Below are 13237 nucleotides of genomic sequence, written 5' to 3'. Positions count from 1 at the left end.
TCAATCCTCAATCTTCAATCGTCAATCCTGAATCCTCAATCCTCAGTCCTCAATCTTCAATCCTCAATACTCAATCTGCAATCCTCAATCCTCAGTCCTCACTCCTCAATCCTCATTCTTCAATCCTCAATACCGAATCCTCAATCTTCAATCCTCAATCCTCAATCGTCAATCTTCAATCCTGAATACTCAATCTTCAATACTCAATCCTCAATCCTCAATCCTCAATCCTCATTCTTCAATCCTCAATACCCAACCCTCAATATTCAATCCTCAATCCTCAATCCTCAATCCTCAATCCTCAATCCTCAATCCTCAATCCTCAATCTTCAATCCTCATTGCTCAGTCTTCAATCCTCAATCCTCAATCCTCAATCCTCAATCCTCAATCCACATTCTTCAATCCTCAATACCCAATCCTCAATCTTCAATCCTCAATCCTCAATCCTTAATTCTCAATCTTCAATCCTCAATCCTCAATCCTCAACCCTCAATCCTCAATCCTCAATGTTCAATCCGCAATACCCAATCCTCAATCTTCTATCCGCAAACCTCAATCCTCAATCCTCAATCCTCAATCCTCAATCCACAATCCTCAATCCTCATTCTTCAATCCTCAACACCCAATCCTCAGTCTTCAATCCTCAATCCTCAACCCTCAATTCTCAATCCTCATTCCTCAATCCTCAGACCTCAAACATCAATACTCAACCCTCAGTCCTCGTCCTCAATCCACAACGCTCAATCCTCGATCCTCAATCTTCAATCATCAATCTTCAATCTTCAATCCTCAATCCTCAATCCTCAATACTCAATCCTCAATCCACAATGTCCTATCCTCAATACGGAATCCTCAACCTTCAATCCTCAATCCTCAATCCTCAATCCTCAATCGTCAATCCTGAATCCTCAATCCTCAGTCCTCAATCTTCAATCCTCAATACTCAAGCTGCAATCCTCAATCCTCAGTCCTCACTCCTCAATCCTCATTCTTCAATCCTCAATACCGAATCCTCAATCTTCAATCCTCAATCCTCAATCGTCAATCTTCAATCCTGAATACTCAATCTTCAATACTCAATCCTCAATCCTCACTCCTCAATCCTCATTCTTCAATCCTCAATACCCAATCCTCAATCTTCAATCCTCAATCCTCAATCCTCAATCCTCAATCCTCAATCCTCAATCCTCAATCTTCAATCCTCAGTCCCAAATCCTCAATCTTCAATACTCACTCCTCAATCCTCAATCTTCAATCCTCAATACTCAGTCTTCAATCCTCAATCCTCAATCCTCAATCCTCAATCCTCAATCCTCATTCTTCAATCCTCAATACCCAATCCTCAATCTTCAATCCTCAATCCTCAATCCTAAATTCTCAATCCTCAATCCTCAATCCTCAATCCTCAATCCTCAATCCTCAATGTTCAATCCGCAATACCCAATCCTCAATCTTCTATCCGCAATCCTGAATCCTCAATCCTCAATCCTCAATCCTCAATCCTCATTGCTCAATCCTCAATCCTCAATCCTCAGTTCTCAATCCTCAATGCTCAACCCTCAAACCTCAAACCTCAACCGTCAGTACTCGTCCTCAATCGTCAACACTCAATTCTCAATCCTCAATCTTCAATGCTCATTCTTCAATCCTCAATACCCGATCCTCAATCTTCAATCCTCAATCCTCAATCCTCAATTCTCAATCCTCAATCCTCAGTCCCCAGTTCTCAAACATCAATCCTCAACCCTCAGCCCTCATCCTCAATCCTCAATCCTCAATCCTCAATCCTCAATCCTCAATCTTCAATCCTCAATACTCAATCTTCAATCCTCGATCCTCAATCCTCAATCCTCAATCCTCAATCCTCAATCCTCAATCCTCAATTTTCAATCCTCAATCTTCAATCCTCAATACTCAATATTCAAATCCTCCATCCTCAATCCTCAATCCTCAATCCTCAACACTCAATCGTCAGTTTTCAATCCTCAATATTCAATCTTCAATCTTCAATGCTCAATCCTCAATCCTCAATACCCAATCTTCAATCCTCAATACTCAATCGGCAATCTTCAATCCTCAATCCTCAATCTTCAATCCTCATTCTCCAATCCTCAATCCTCAGTCCTCAAACCTCAATTCTGAATCCTCAATCCTGCATCCTCAATCTTCAGCCCTCAGTCCTTAACAATCAGTTGTCAATCCACAATCCCCAATAGAATATCCTCAATTCACAGTTTTCAATACTCAATACTCAATCTGCAATCTTCAAATCTCTATCCACAAACATCAATCCTCATCACTCGACCCTGAGCGGTCAGACCTCAATGTTCAATCCTCAATCCTCAATTCTCAATCTTCAATCCTCAATACTGAACTTTCAGTCCTCAATCCTCAATCCTCAATCCTCAATCCTCAATCCTCAATCCTCAATCTTCAATCCTCAATACTCAATCTTCAATCCTCAATCCTCAATCCTCAATCCTCAATCCTCAATCCTCAATCCTCAATCCTCAATCGTCAACCTTCAATCCTCAATACTCAATCCTCAATCCTCAATCCTCAATCCTCAATCCTCAATCTTCAATCCTCAATACCCAATCTTCAAACCTCAATCCTCAGTCCTCAATCTCCAATCCTCAATGCTCAATCCTCAAACTTCAATCCTTAGTCCTCAATCCTCAATCCTCAAACCTCAATCCCCAACCGTCAGTCTTCGTCCTCAATCCTCAACCCTCATTCCTCAATCCACAATCTTCAACCCTCAATACTCAATATTCAGTCCTCAATCCTCAATCCTCAATCCTCAATCTTCAATACTCAATCCTCAATCCTCAGTCCTCAATCTTCAATCCTCAATGCTCAATCCTGAATCCTCAATCCTCAGTCCTCAATCCTCAATGCTCAACCCTCAAACCTCAACCCTCAACCGTCAGTACTCGTCCTCAATCGTCAACACTCAATCCTCAATCCTCAATCTTCAATCCTCATTCTTCAATCCTCAATACCCGATCCTCAATCTTCAATCCTCAATCCTCAATCCTCAATTCTCAATCCTCAATCCTCAGTCCCCAGTCCTCAAACCTCAATCCTCAACCCTCAGCCCTCATCCTCAATTCTCAATCCTCAATCCTCAATTCTCAATCCTCAATCTTCAATCCTCAGTACTCAATCTTCAATCCTCGATCCTCAATCCTCAATCCTCAATCCTCAATCCTCAATCCTCAATCCTCAATTTTCAATCCTCAATCTTCAGTCCTCAATACTCAATATTCAATCCTCCATCCTCAATCCTCAATCGTCAGTCTTCAATCCTCAATGCTCAATATTCAATCCTCAGTCCTCAATCCTCAGTCCTCAATCCTCAATCTTCAATCCTCAATACTCAATCTGCAATCTTCAATCCTCAATCCTCAATCCTCAATCCTCATTCTTCAATCCTCAATCCTCAATCCTCAATCCTCAATCCTCAATTTTCAATCCTCAATACTCAATCTTCAATCCTCAATCCTCAATCCTCAATACTCAACCCTCAATCGTCAGTATTCAATCCTCAATATTCAATCTTCAATCCTCAATGCTCAATCCTCAATCCTCAATACGCAATCTTAAAACCTCAATACTCAATCTGCAATCTTCAATACTCAATCCTCAGTAATCAATCCTCAATCCTCAATACTCTATCGTCAGTCATCATTCCTCAATCGTCAACCCTCAATCCTCGTTCCTCAAACCTAAATCCCCAAACCTCAGCCCTCATCCTCAATTCTCAATTCTCAATACTCAATCCTCAATCCTCAATCTTCAGTCCTCAATAATCAATCTCCAATCCTAGATCCTCAATCCCGAATCCTCAATCCTTAATCCTCAATCTTCAATCCTCAATCCCCAGTCCTCAATCTCCAATCCTCAATGCTCAATCCTCAATCTTCAATCCTCAGTCCTCAATCCTCAATCCTCAATCCTCAAACCTCAGTCCTCAACCGTCAGTCCTCGTCCTCAATCCTCAAACCTCAATCCTCAATCCACAATCTTCAATCCTCAATACTCAATATTCAGTAATCAATCCTCAATCCTCAGTCCTCAATCTTCAATCCTCAATACTCAATCTGCAATCCTCAGTCCTCAGTCCTCACTCCTCAATCCTCATTCTTCAATCCTCAATACCGAATCCTCAATCTTCAATCCTCAATCCTCAATCGTCAATCTTCAATCCTGAATACTCAATCTTCAATACTCAATCCTCAATCCTCAATCCTCAATCCTCATTCTTCAATCCTCAATACCCAACCCTCAATATTCAATCCTCAATCCTCAATCCTCAATCCTCAATCCTCAATCCTCAATCCTCAATCTTCAATCCTCATTGCTCAGTCTTCAATCCTCAATCCTCAATCCTCAATCCTCAATCCTCAATCCACATTCTTCAATCCTCAATACCCAATCCTCAATCTTCAATCCTCAATCCTCAATCCTTAATTCTCAATCTTCAATCCTCAATCCTCAATCCTCAATCCTCAATCCTCAATCCCCAATGTTCAATCCGCAATACCCAATCCTCAATCTTCTATCCGCAAACCTCAATCCTCAATCCTCAATCCTCAATCCTCAATCCTCAATCCTCAACCTTCAATCCTCAGTACTCAATCTTCAATCATCAATCCTCAATCCTCATTCTTCAATCCTCAACACCCAATCCTCAATCTTCAATCCTCAATCCTCAACCCTCAATTCTCAATCCTCATTCCTCAATCCTCAGACCTCAAACATCAATACTCAACCCTCAGTCCTCGTCCTCAATCCACAACGCTCAATCCTCGATCCTCAATCTTCAATCATCAATCTTCAATCTTCAATCCTCAATCCTCAATCCTCAATACTCAATCCTCAATCCACAATGTCCTATCCTCAATACGGAATCCTCAACCTTCAATCCTCAATCCTCAATCCTCAATCCTCAATCCTCAATCGTCAATCCTGAATCCTCAATCCTCAGTCCTCAATCTTCAATCCTCAATACTCAAGCTGCAATCCTCAATCCTCAGTCCTCACTCCTCAATCCTCATTCTTCAATCCTCAATACCGAATCCTCAATCTTCAATCCTCAATCCTCAATCGTCAATCTTCAATCCTGAATACTCAATCTTCAATACTCAATCCTCAATCCTCAATCCTCAATCCTCATTCTTCAATCCTCAATACCCAATCCTCAATCTTCAATCCTCAATCCTCAATCCTCAATCCTCAATCCTCAATCCTCAATCCTCAATCTTCAATCCTCAGTCCCAAATCCTCAATCTTCAATACTCACTCCTCAATCCTCAATCTTCAATCCTCAATACTCAGTCTTCAATCCTCAATCCTCAATCCTCAATCCTCAATCCTCAATCCTCATTCTTCAATCCTCAATACCCAATCCTCAATCTTCAATCCTCAATCCTCAATCCTAAATTCTCAATCCTCAATCCTCAATCCTCAATCCTCAATCCTCAATCCTCAATGTTCAATCCGCAATACCCAATCCTCAATCTTCTATCCGCAATCCTGAATCCTCAATCCTTAATCCTCAATCCTCAATCCTCAATGCTCAATCCTCAATCCTCAATCCTCAGTTCTCAATCCTCAATGCTCAACCCTCAAACCTCAAACCTCAACCGTCAGTACTCGTCCTCAATCGTCAACACTCAATTCTCAATCCTCAATCTTCAATGCTCATTCTTCAATCCTCAATACCCGATCCTCAATCTTCAATCCTCAATCCTCAATCCTCAATTCTCAATCCTCAATCCTCAGTCCCCAGTTCTCAAACATCAATCCTCAACCCTCAGCCCTCATCCTCAATCCTCAATCCTCAATCCTCAATCCTCAATCCTCAATCTTCAATCCTCAATACTCAATCTTCAATCCTCGATCCTCAATCCTCAATCCTCAATCCTCAATCCTCAATCCTCAATCCTCAATTTTCAATCCTCAATCTTCAATCCTCAATACTCAATATTCAAATCCTCCATCCTCAATCCTCAATCGTCGGTCTTCAATCCTCAATACTCAATCTTCGATCCTCAGTCCTCAATACTCAATCCTCAATCCTCAATCTTCAATCCTCAACACTCAACCCTCAAACCTCAATCCTCAACCCTCAATCCTCATTCTTCAATCCTCAATCCTCAATCCTCAATCCTCAATCCTCAATTTTCAATCCTCAATACTCAATCTTCAATCCTCAATCCTCAATCCTCAATCCTCAAGACTCAATCGTCAGTTTTCAATCCTCAATATTCAATCTTCAATCCTCAATGCTCAATCCTCAATCCTCAACACCCAATCTTCAATCCTCAATACTCAATCGGCAATCTTCAATCCTCAATCCTCAATCTTCAATCCTCATTCTCCAATCCTCAATCCTCAGTCCTCAAACCTCAATTCTGAATCCTCAATCCTCCATCCTCAATCTTCAGCCCTCAGTCCTTAACAATCAGTTGTCAATCCACAATCCCCAATAGAATATCCTCAATTCACAGTTTTCAATACTCAATACTCAATCTGCAATATTCAAATCTCTATCCACAAACATCAATCCTCATCACTCGACCCTGAGCGGTCAGACCTCAATGTTCAATCCTCAATCCTCAATTCTCAATCTTCAATCCTCAATACTGAACTTTCAATCCTCAATCCTCAATCCTCAATCCTCAATCCTCAATCCTCAGTAATCAATCCTCAATCTTCAGTACTCAATCGTCATTCCTCAGCCCTCAATCCTCAATCCTCAATCCTCGTTTCTCAAACCTCAATCCTCAACCCTCAGCCCTCATCCTCAATTCTCAATTCTCAATCCTCAATCCTCAATCCTCAATATTCAATCCTCAATAATCAAACTCCAATCCTAGATCCTCAATCCCCAATCTTCAATCCTTAATCCTCAATCTTCAATCCTCAATCCCCAGTCCTCAATCTTCAATCCTCAATGCTCAATCCTTAATCCTCAATCCTCAGTCCTCAATCCTCAATCCTCAACCCTCAAACCTCAATCCTCAACCGTCAGTCCTCGTCCTCAATCGTCAACACTCAACCCTCAATCCTCAATCCTCAATCCTCAATACTCAATATTCAATACTCAATCCTCAATCTTCAATCCTCAGTCTTCAATCCTCAATACTCAATCCTCAATCCTCAATCCTCAATCCTCAATCCTCAATTCTCAACCCTCAATCCTCAGTCCTCAGTCCTCAAACCTCAAACCTCAAACCTCAGAACTCATCCTCAATCCTCAATCCTCAATCCTCAATCCTCAATCTTCAATCCTCAATACTCAATCTTCAATCCTCAATCCTCAATCCTCAATCCTCAATCCTCAATCCTCAATCCTCAATCCTCAATCGTCAACCTTCAATCCTCAATACTCAATCCTCAATCCTCAATCCTCAATCCTCAATCTTCAATCCTCAATACCCAATCTTCAAACCTCAATCCTCAGTCCTCAATCTCCAATCCTCAATGCTCAATCCTCAATCTTCAATCCTTAGTCCTCAATCCTCAATCCTCAAACCTCAATCCCCAACCGTCAGTCCTCGTCCTCAATCCTCAACCCTCATTCCTCAATCCACAATCTTCAATCCTCAATACTCAATGTTCAGTCCTCAAACCTCAATCCTCAATCCTCAATCTTCAATCCTCAATCCTCAATCCTCAATCCTCAATCCTCATTTTTCAATCCTCAATACCCAATCCACAATCTTCATTCCTCAATCCTCAATCATCAATTCTCAATCCTCAATCCTCAATCTTCAATCCTCAATGCTCAATCCTCAATCCTCAATCCTCAGTCCTCAATCCTCAATGCTCAACCCTCAAACCTCAACCCTCAACCGTCAGTACTCGTCCTCAATCGTCAACACTCAATCCTCAATCCTCAATCTTCAATCCTCATTCTTCAATCCTCAATACCCGATCCTCAATCTTCAATCCTCAATCCTCAATCATCAATTCTCTATCCTCAATCCTCAATCTTCAATCCTCAGTACTCAATCTTCAATCCTCGATCCTCAATCCTCAATCCTCAATCCTCAATCCTCAATCCTCAATCCTCAATTTTCAATCCTCAATCTTCAGTCCTCAATACTCAATATTCAATCCTCCATTCTCAATCCTCAATCGTCAGTCTTCAATCCTCAATACTCAATCTTCAATCCTCAGTCCTCAATCCTCAATCCTCAATCCTCAATCTTCAATCCTCAATACTCAATCTGCAATCTTCAATCCTCAATCCTCAATCCTCAATCCTCATTCTTCAATCCTCAATCCTCAATCCTCAATCCTCAATCCTCAATTTTCAATCCTCAATACTCAATCTTCAATCCTCAATCCTCAATCCTCAATCCTCAACCCTCAATCGTCAGTCTTCAATCCTCAATATTCAATCTTCAATCCTCAATGCTCAATCCTCAATCCTCAATACGCAATCTTAAAACCTCAATACTCAATCTGCAATCTTCAATCCTCAATCCTCAGTAATCAATCCTCAATCCTCTATACTCAATCGTCAGTCCTCAGTCCTCAATCCTCAACCCTCAATCCTCGTTCCTCAAACCTAAATCCCCAACCCTCAGCCCTCATCCTCAATTCTCAATTCCCAATACTCAATCCTCAACCCTCAATCTTCAATCCTCAATAATCAATCTCCAATCCTAGATCCTCAATCCCCAATCCTCAATCCTTAATCCTCAATCTTCAATCCTCAATCCCCAGTCCTCAATCTCCAATCCTCAATGCTCAATCCTCAATCTTCAATCCTCAATCCTCAATCCTCAATTCTCAATCCTCAATCCTCAGTCCCCAGTTCTCAAACATCAATCCTCAACCCTCAGCCCTCATCCTCAATCCTCAATCCTCAATCCTCAATCCTCAATCCTCAATCTTCAATCCTCAATACTCAATCTTCAATCCTCGATCCTCAATCCTCAATCCTCAATCCTCAATCCTCAATCCTCAATCCTCAATTTTCAATCCTCAATCTTCAATCCTCAATACTCAATATTCAAATCCTCCATCCTCAATCCTCAATCGTCGGTCTTCAATCCTCAATACTCAATCTTCGATCCTCAGTCCTCAATACTCAATCCTCAATCCTCAATCTTCAATCCTCAACACTCAACCCTCAAACCTCAATCCTCAACCCTCAATCCTCATTCTTCAATCCTCAATCCTCAATCCTCAATCCTCAATCCTCAATTTTCAATCCTCAATACTCAATCTTCAATCCTCAATCCTCAATCCTCAATCCTCAAGACTCAATCGTCAGTTTTCAATCCTCAATATTCAATCTTCAATCCTCAATGCTCAATCCTCAATCCTCAACACCCAATCTTCAATCCTCAATACTCAATCGGCAATCTTCAATCCTCAATCCTCAATCTTCAATCCTCATTCTCCAATCCTCAATCCTCAGTCCTCAAACCTCAATTCTGAATCCTCAATCCTCCATCCTCAATCTTCAGCCCTCAGTCCTTAACAATCAGTTGTCAATCCACAATCCCCAATAGAATATCCTCAATTCACAGTTTTCAATACTCAATACTCAATCTGCAATATTCAAATCTCTATCCACAAACATCAATCCTCATCACTCGACCCTGAGCGGTCAGACCTCAATGTTCAATCCTCAATCCTCAATTCTCAATCTTCAATCCTCAATACTGAACTTTCAATCCTCAATCCTCAATCCTCAATCCTCAATCCTCAATCCTCAGTAATCAATCCTCAATCTTCAGTACTCAATCGTCATTCCTCAGCCCTCAATCCTCAATCCTCAATCCTCGTTTCTCAAACCTCAATCCTCAACCCTCAGCCCTCATCCTCAATTCTCAATTCTCAATCCTCAATCCTCAATCCTCAATATTCAATCCTCAATAATCAAACTCCAATCCTAGATCCTCAATCCCCAATCTTCAATCCTTAATCCTCAATCTTCAATCCTCAATCCCCAGTCCTCAATCTTCAATCCTCAATGCTCAATCCTTAATCCTCAATCCTCAGTCCTCAATCCTCAATCCTCAACCCTCAAACCTCAATCCTCAACCGTCAGTCCTCGTCCTCAATCGTCAACACTCAACCCTCAATCCTCAATCCTCAATCCTCAATACTCAATATTCAATACTCAATCCTCAATCTTCAATCCTCAGTCTTCAATCCTCAATACTCAATCCTCAATCCTCAATCCTCAATCCTCAATCCTCAATTCTCAACCCTCAATCCTCAGTCCTCAGTCCTCAAACCTCAAACCTCAAACCTCAGAACTCATCCTCAATCCTCAATCCTCAATCCTCAATCCTCAATCTTCAATCCTCAATACTCAATCTTCAATCCTCAATCCTCAATCCTCAATCCTCAATCCTCAATCCTCAATCCTCAATCCTCAATCGTCAACCTTCAATCCTCAATACTCAATCCTCAATCCTCAATCCTCAATCCTCAATCTTCAATCCTCAATACCCAATCTTCAAACCTCAATCCTCAGTCCTCAATCTCCAATCCTCAATGCTCAATCCTCAATCTTCAATCCTTAGTCCTCAATCCTCAATCCTCAAACCTCAATCCCCAACCGTCAGTCCTCGTCCTCAATCCTCAACCCTCATTCCTCAATCCACAATCTTCAATCCTCAATACTCAATGTTCAGTCCTCAAACCTCAATCCTCAATCCTCAATCTTCAATCCTCAATCCTCAATCCTCAATCCTCAATCCTCATTTTTCAATCCTCAATACCCAATCCACAATCTTCATTCCTCAATCCTCAATCATCAATTCTCAATCCTCAATCCTCAATCTTCAATCCTCAATGCTCAATCCTCAATCCTCAATCCTCAGTCCTCAATCCTCAATGCTCAACCCTCAAACCTCAACCCTCAACCGTCAGTACTCGTCCTCAATCGTCAACACTCAATCCTCAATCCTCAATCTTCAATCCTCATTCTTCAATCCTCAATACCCGATCCTCAATCTTCAATCCTCAATCCTCAATCATCAATTCTCTATCCTCAATCCTCAATCTTCAATCCTCAGTACTCAATCTTCAATCCTCGATCCTCAATCCTCAATCCTCAATCCTCAATCCTCAATCCTCAATCCTCAATTTTCAATCCTCAATCTTCAGTCCTCAATACTCAATATTCAATCCTCCATTCTCAATCCTCAATCGTCAGTCTTCAATCCTCAATACTCAATCTTCAATCCTCAGTCCTCAATCCTCAATCCTCAATCCTCAATCTTCAATCCTCAATACTCAATCTGCAATCTTCAATCCTCAATCCTCAATCCTCAATCCTCATTCTTCAATCCTCAATCCTCAATCCTCAATCCTCAATCCTCAATTTTCAATCCTCAATACTCAATCTTCAATCCTCAATCCTCAATCCTCAATCCTCAACCCTCAATCGTCAGTCTTCAATCCTCAATATTCAATCTTCAATCCTCAATGCTCAATCCTCAATCCTCAATACGCAATCTTAAAACCTCAATACTCAATCTGCAATCTTCAATCCTCAATCCTCAGTAATCAATCCTCAATCCTCTATACTCAATCGTCAGTCCTCAGTCCTCAATCCTCAACCCTCAATCCTCGTTCCTCAAACCTAAATCCCCAACCCTCAGCCCTCATCCTCAATTCTCAATTCCCAATACTCAATCCTCAACCCTCAATCTTCAATCCTCAATAATCAATCTCCAATCCTAGATCCTCAATCCCCAATCCTCAATCCTTAATCCTCAATCTTCAATCCTCAATCCCCAGTCCTCAATCTCCAATCCTCAATGCTCAATCCTCAATCTTCAATCCTCAGTCCTCAATCCTCAATCCTCAATCCTCAAACCTCAGTCCTCAACCGTCAGTCCTCGTCCTCAATCCTCAACCCTCAATCCTCAATCCACAATCTTCAATCCTCAATACTCAATATTCAGTAATCAATTGTCAATCCTCAGTCCTCAATCTTCAATCCTCAATCCTCAATCCTCAATCCTCAATCCTCATTCTTCAATCCTCAATACCCAATCCACAATCTTCATTCCTCAATCCTCAATCATCAATTCTCTATCCTCAATCCTCAATCTTCAATCCTCAATGCTCAACCCTCAATCCTCAATCCTCAGTCCTCAATCCTCAATGCTCAACCCTCAAACCTCAACCCTCAACCGTCAGTACTCGTCCTCAATCGTCAACACTCAATCCTCAATCCTCAATCTTCAATCCTCATTCTTTAATCCTCAATACCCAATCCTCAATCTTCAATCCTCAATCCTCAATCCTCAATTCTCAATCCTCAATCCTCAGTCCCCAGTCCTCAAACCTCAATCCTCAACCCTCAGCCCTCATCCTCAATCCTCAATCCTCAATCCTCAATCCTTAATCCTCAATCCTCAATCCTCAATCTTCAATCCTCAATACTCAATCTTCAATCCTCAATCCTCAATCCTCAATCCTCAATCCTCATTCGTCAATCTTCAACACCCAATCCTCAATCCTCAATCCTCAATCGTCAATCCTCAATCCTCAATGCTCAATCCTCAATCCTCAATCCTCAGCTCTCAATCCTCAATGCTCAACCCTCAAACCTCAACCCTCAACCGTCAGTACTTGTACTCAATCGTCAACACTCAATTCTCAATCCTCAATCTTCAATCCTCATTCTTCAATCCTCAATACCCGATCCTCAATCTTCAATCCTCAATCCTCAATCCTCAATTCTCAATCCTCAATCCTCAGTCCCCAGTCCTCAAACATCAATCCTCAACCCTCAGCCCTCATCCTCAATCCTCAATCCTCAATCCTCAATCCTCAATCCTCAATCTTCAATCCTCAATACTCAATCTTCAATCCTCGATCCTCAATCCTCAATCCTCAATCCTCAATCCTCAATCCTCAATCCTCAATTTTCAATCCTCAATCTTCAATCCTCAATACTCAATATTCAATCCTCCATCCTCAATCCTCAATCGTCGGTCTTCAATCCTCAATACTCAATCTTCAATCCTCAGTCCTCAATACTCAATCCTCAATCCTCTATCTTCAATCCTCAATACTCAATCTGCAATCTTCAATCCTCAATCCTCAACCCTCAATCCTCATTCTTCAAACCTCAAACCTCAATCCTCAATCCTCAATCCTCAATTTTCAATCCTCAATACTCAATCTTCAATCCTCAATCCTCAATCCTCAATCCTCAACACTCAATCGTCAGTTTTCAAT

The sequence above is a fragment of the Calliopsis andreniformis genome, chromosome 11 (assembly GCF_051401765.1).
Source record: "Calliopsis andreniformis isolate RMS-2024a chromosome 11, iyCalAndr_principal, whole genome shotgun sequence".
In the NCBI taxonomy this organism is placed as follows: domain Eukaryota; kingdom Metazoa; phylum Arthropoda; class Insecta; order Hymenoptera; family Andrenidae; genus Calliopsis; species Calliopsis andreniformis.
The sequence above is the reverse complement of the archived record's forward strand: the minus strand, read 5'-3'. Positions refer to the sequence as shown.